This window comes from Diabrotica virgifera, chromosome 3 (genome assembly GCF_917563875.1).
Source record: "Diabrotica virgifera virgifera chromosome 3, PGI_DIABVI_V3a".
NCBI classification, from domain to species: domain Eukaryota; kingdom Metazoa; phylum Arthropoda; class Insecta; order Coleoptera; family Chrysomelidae; genus Diabrotica; species Diabrotica virgifera.
The window spans coordinates 151,018,942-151,025,607 of record NC_065445.1 but is presented as its reverse complement, the minus strand read 5'-3'; the positions used below and the strand labels follow the sequence as shown (position 1 = coordinate 151,025,607).

General features: G+C 30.9%; 1 long non-coding RNA gene across 2 annotated transcripts; it reads left to right on the top strand.

Annotated features, from left to right (window-relative positions):
- Positions 1-729: 729 nt before the first annotated feature.
- On the top strand, positions 730-3,352 carry LOC126882110 (uncharacterized). 2 transcript variants are annotated; one of them, XR_007697143.1, is made up of 4 exons: positions 730-821; positions 921-1,176; positions 1,929-2,256; positions 2,458-3,352. It is a non-coding gene; the product is annotated as an uncharacterized LOC126882110 (long non-coding RNA). The 2 variants fall into 2 exon arrangements; XR_007697142.1 differs by lacking the exon at positions 2,458-3,352 and having other exon boundaries at positions 1,929-2,339.
- The last annotated feature ends 3,314 nt before the right edge of the window (positions 3,353-6,666 follow it).

Here is a 6,666-nt window from a genome sequence, read left to right as displayed (position 1 = left end):
TTGACAATGTTTTAGCAGAGCACATTAATCGCATTGAAAAAGCTGAACACCGCAATATGCCTCATTATCTTGGTCATAACATTCAAAATGAACTGATAACTGTAATAGGAGAAAATATCAAAAACACCATTGTTAACACACTGAAACATGTAAATATTATTCTATAATTTTAGATTGTACACCTGACATAAGTCATGAAGAGCAAATTACAATAATTTTTAGATTTGTTTATCTTAACCCCTTAACAAAAAATGTTGAGATAAGAGAGCATTTTCTTGGATTTTGCTCTGTTACTGACACAACTGGACAAGGATTAATGACGTTTTTATTGAATTTTTTGGAAGGCTTAAATATTGATATTAATGACATGCGCGGCCAAGGCTACGACCCAGGCAACCAAGTGACGTCAACAACGTCGAGGAAACGTCAGTATTTGGTGGAATATATACACGTGGTTGAACATTACGTCATATCGACGTCTTTTGTAGGTGATTTTAAATACGTAAGATTAATGACGTTAAAATACGTTTAAAAGACGTTTTCATTTCAGCCAGCCTAAGTCTGACGTCACGAAATTGGGAGGAGCTTGGAGCTTAAAAGTTACAAAACTAAGGTTATGTTTTATGTTTGTATCGTCGTCGTCGTTGTCGTTTGTTTGTCCTAGTATTTTATCCTATTTTGGATTCATTTGGATTTTGTTGGCCGTTTTGTGTGTATTTTTTAACTTGTGTTTGTCATTTGTAAATTTTATAAATTTACCACAATGCAAAGTGACTATTTAAGGAAATTATTATGGGAAACTCCGCAGATGTTTTAGAAAGGTAGGCGAAACAAGTTTTATTTTCTATTAATTTTTCCCTGATATTTATCAATAATGTTGAATTTTTCAAGCATTAACATTTTTTCTTTTATTGTTTTAGATATTCATTGAAGCTGAAAATAATTGGAGATATAGATCCATATACATGCAATTCAGTCATCAGAATTGGATTTTACAGTGCATTTCATCAATTACTGTTATAATGCTATTATAGATAGACTGGTAGAGTCTCACAGTTACTACTTTAAGCAGCAGATGAAAGCATACAAAAGCCTTCAGACACATAAAAGCCTTCACAACTGGATTTGTTTTGAAACATTTGATGTTTTGATGATTTCTATATTATTGTTGGAAAGGTAAGTCTTTATTTTATTTATTCACCATTAATTATATAGTGGCTTTCAAATAAATGGGTTTTAAATATTAGATTTATTTACGTTTATATATCTGTATGAAACCAGACATATTGTCGTCCTAATTTGTAAACTGTGTAACTCCATATTTCTCTGAAACTGAGTTATTACTGCCATTTATTTGAAAAAATCCCTACTCGTTTAAAAAAAGATGCACATGCATATTTTTACCAGAAGAGTAAATAGTGACATCTTCATATACACTGATCTCCCTTGCAGCAAATTTAGTACGAAAAATATGTAACTCCCCAGTTTGTCATACCACACGATTGACCTCACTGTTTAGAAAGTGATATTTTCAAGAAAGAGTTGGTGGTAAATAATATTAATACACTCATTAAACAATATAGGTACAAATGTTAGTACCTATCTATAAAATATTCCATTTTAGCATTCTATCTTTTAAAATGGGATATACGTAGTATTCGCATTAGTAATATTTAGAGAAATAATTTTTTGTGCCTCTGTAAAATTTGGATAAATGGAGTTACACAGTTTACAGATTAGGTCGACGACATGTAATTGCTATGATAGAAAAGAGAATAATAAACAGTCATGATTGTTTGTTCTAAAATTATATTATATGAATGTCTGATTTTAAAATATTCTCAATCATTGTAAAGAACGCAAATACTCTAATGAAAATAAATTTTTGTAGTTGAAGCATTCCCACAAAGATAAAATATTTTTTTTAGGTGAAGAATTCCCAAAAAGCTAATGCTAAACCACTAGATGCTTGGGTGATAGCCAGTTTCAATGGCATAGCAAATGCACATTGTATGTGTATTGCCGGTAATAGTGAAGTTTGCAGCCATATTGCAGCAATCTTATTTGCAGCTGAGTATGCCCACAGCAAGACAGAAGAAGAAGAACCCAGTGCATGTACAGATATTACAGCTATGTATATTCTCTGGTGAAAAACTAATGAGTTTTCAAGCTGTTCGGTCAGAGTGCTTGTTGCGCTCTCTAAACGAACTGAAATATAAGACGGCTTTGGCTTCATGTTGCAGCGATATGAAAATGGTTAGTCATTTTTAATTATAATGTACTTCTTCATCATGAGTATTTATGTATAGGGCTTTCATTCACAGTCATTTGTTTCGAGCTTCTGTCATGTGTCACATAATATTAATATATCTATGCCATACGTTATTGGTATACACCAATGATACACACCAAAGTCCACACCATTACAGTCCCTTAATCAAAAAATATATTTTTCAGGTGTCTGGATCTTTTTGTATGCAAAAATTTGTAATAATTATTTGAAATCATTTTGAGGATTATAAGACTATGGAAATATATGTGAGAACACAGACTATTATAGTTTTGTCCTATTTTTTATCATTCAATCGTCTTCTTTAAAATTTATAAATATAAAGCAGATAGTTTTCATTGAAATTCAATATATTGGGTCTTATTTGTATGTATTCATTTTTGACTAAAGGTACGATTCCGATAACGACTGCAGACAGCAACTGCAAACATCAGTTGCAGTTCTCGGCGTTATGGACGTTACTACTTTGCACTATTTATCTGTATGAGACTGATTCCGACATCTGACTGCTACTGCTGTCTGGCAGAACATCAGTTGCTAATAATTATGCAAATTATTAGTGCAAAATAATGACGTCTGTCATGGTGACAACTGTAACTGCCATCTGCAGTCGTTGTCGGAATCGTACCTTTAAAGTGTGTGGTATAATTATAATAATTATATATATTATATAACTTCAATGGTTTAAACTTAAGTTTGTTATTACATTGTGACTTAAATGTTTAATTTGTTAATAAATGATTTATTAGTTTATATGTTGTTTCACTTTTGACACAGTAAATACTTATAATATAAAAAGTGAAAATTCTATGTATGTTATATATGTTGCATTGAAGATATTGTAATTCTATGCATTTTAACAAGCCTTCCATTTGGTTTTACTTAAATGGAAAAATTGCAATACTAACAATGCCCATACGAATAATTGAATGGGCCTGCCGAATAACGTTGTAAACGCCACATGGTTTGTTTTTGAGAAGTCAAAGAAAAAGTTTTAATATTGTGATGATGGTGAGTTTATACATTTTAAGGGTAGTAATACAGTTTTTAAATACAAAATACAAACTGTATTACTTTACACCTTTAAAATGTATAAACTCACCATTATCACAATATAAAACTTTTTCTTTGACTTCTCAAAAACAAACCATGTGGTGGATCCATTCAATTATTGTGTATTTCTAAAACCATAAAATGAAAATTAAATCTAAAAAACGACGCAAAATCGACGTAAAATCTACGTTTTTTATATCACGTATTTAAAACGTGATAAAAATGACGTGACTTATGGTGGGACATATTCACGTGATCTTCGACGTCGAAAAAACGTGATAAACTGACGTCGTTTGGTGATAATTATGACGTTTTTTCAACGTTTTATAAACGTTATTTGGTTGCCTGGGGACAATGGTGCCAATATGAAAGGCAAAAAAATTGGCTTACAAAAAAAAATTTTGGATATAAATCCTAGAGCATTTTATGTACCATGTGCAGCGCATAGTCTTAATTTAGTTGTAAATGATGCTGCAAAATGTTCTTTGGAAGTTACAAATTTCTTTGCCATTGTCCAAGAATTATATGTATTTTTTTCGGCATCAACATCGCGCTGGCAAGTCTTAAAAAAAGAACTGCCTACTTTAACTCTAAAATTACTTTCCGATACACGATGGGAAAGCCGCATTGATGCTGTGAAAGCCCTTCGTTTTAATTTAGAAAAAATTTATGATGCTTTGTTCTTTATTTATAGTGATTCAAATAAAGATAACGACACAAAAAATTTGGCATATTCTTTGATTTCAAAAATAAAGTCGTACAAATTTGTTTGTTCCTTGGTAACTTGGTATAATATTTTATTAAAAATTAATACTGTAAGCAAAATTATGCAGAAATCTACTGTGATACTTCCAGAGGCTGCTAAAATGTTAGAAGAAGTAAAAAAATATTTAACTGAATGTCGTACAGACTTAGCTTATAAAGAAATGCTTAATGAATCAAAAATTATTGCTGAAGAATTAGACTGCGAAATTAGTTTTCCAGCAGTTGGCACTGTACGACCTAGAAAACGAAGACCTATGTTTAATTATGAAGGAAGAGATGACGCTATACAAAATCCAGAGTTACACTTTAAAGTAAATTTTTACTTTTTTTTATTAGACACTGCCATAACTAAATTAGATGAAAGGTTCGAATTGTTAAGTGATCACAACAACTGTTTTTCGTTTTTACACAACCTTGATGCTTTTAAAAATTTAAATTCAAATGATAAATTAAAGTATTGCGCGGATTTGCAAAATAAATTGACAGATTTTCAAACTAAGCATTCTGATATAAATGCAGTCGATTTGCTGAATGAAATTGAAATTTTACCGACCTATTTAAAATCTACCTCCTCTGCAATTGATGTTTTAGGATATTTATTTAAAAATAACTTGATTAGCACATTTCCAAATTTGTCGATTGCTTTACGTATTTATTTAACATTACCGGTTATTGTTGCTGAGGGTGAAAGATCATTTTCCAAATTAAAGATTATAAAAAACTATTTAAGGTCTAGTATGACACAAGAAAGGCTTTCAAATCTAGCTATAATAAGCATTGAAAATGATGTTGACATAGATATTAATGACATTATAAAAGAATTTGCTATCCGAAAATCTAGAAAAATTGATTTTAGCTTTTGAAAAATATGGTCAAACATTAAATAATACCTACCTATTTCAAGATGTGTATTATTATCATAAGTATGTATTCGGATATAGGTATAAGTACGTAATTTTTTATAATTTGTTTTTACATCTGTGTGTGTGTTCACAAAGAGGGGATGGCATTAGATAAACTTTTTGCCACAGATATTTGAAAGTTGAAGATTGAAGATGTCATATTAAATTTTTATTTTAGAATCTTTAAGAAATTGTATGATAATATCATTAATAGTTTTGGTATTGAAGCTTAGTAGATGTGAAATATTCAGCGGTAAACTTACATTCCGCTCCTGAAGTCTAGCAATTAGTGCTTTCGTATGGTTTTTATTAAGTTCACAATTAAAGATTATATGATTTAAATCTGCAGTAGAGTAGTTATCACATGAACAGAGAGAGTTGATACGCATTCCTATTTTAGCTAAATGTGCAGGAAAATTGCCATGGTTTAATCTTAAGCGACTTAGGGATGTGGAATAAAATCGAGTAACGTGATAATCAAATATATGTGGGATATTTTGCGGAAGTTGTGGGTGTATGTTAGTGTATGGATTCCTCGAAGTTTGTACAAACTTAAGCCAAATAGTTTCCCATTTTTTTCTTAATTTTTTATGCAATTCGGGAATGTAATCGCTGGAGATTGTTAAATCTACTATTTCATTTAAAGTTGCTGAATTCTTTGCCATTTCATCCACTGTCTCATTTTCTTTGATTCCGGCATGTCCTTTTACCCAGATAAAGACCAAGTCACTGCTATTATTTTTAAATCGAATGATTGTCTTTCTAATATGGCATAACAACTCATTGTTGTGTTTTTTGGTTATTGGTTGCGATATTGCCTCAAGAGCAGATAAAGAATCTGATAGTATAACCGTGTCTCCAAAGTTCTGTTCAACCGCGTAAGTTAGGGCTCTTTCAATAGCATAAAGTTCGGCAGTGAAGATAGATGTACATTTAGGTAGTCTAAAAGAATTACCACTTTTTATATTAGAAACATAATAAGCGCTACCTACACTATTACATGTTTTTGAACCATCTGTATAGATGTATTTATAATTAGAAAATTCAGATAAGATTAATTTTACAATTTTATTGTTTTGGCATGGTAAGTTTCTGTATGTAGGTTTTATGATCTTTGGAAAGATTGCGATTTCCTCAATAGAAAGGTTATATATGGGTAATATTTGTTTAGTGTTAATGCTAAAGTTGTTAGTTTCTAGATAAGCATCTGTAAGAGGGGGAGAAGTTTTAATTCTCCAATAAGAATTTGTTAAGTTATATTCAGTGAGACTGTTAATTTTACTTAATAATTTATGTGAGTCTAAAGTCCTGGTCTTTAATAGAAACTTATTAGACAAGAATTCTCTTCTAAGGTTTAGAGGAGGTTCCTGCGCTTCTGCTAGAATTGCAGCACATGGCGTTGACTTAAACGCACTAATACATATACGTATTGCCTTATACTGAATATGATCGATTTTTGATAAATTAGATTTTGACGATGAACCATATAAAAAGCATCCATAATCAATGATTGACCGAATATACGATTTATAGAACATTAATGCTATCTTTGGGTCGGCACCCCATCTAGCTTTACATATGCAACGAAGCATGTTTAAACCTTTTTCGCATTTGTTGATAATGTGATTCACATGGAGTGTCCAGGTTAGTTTTTTG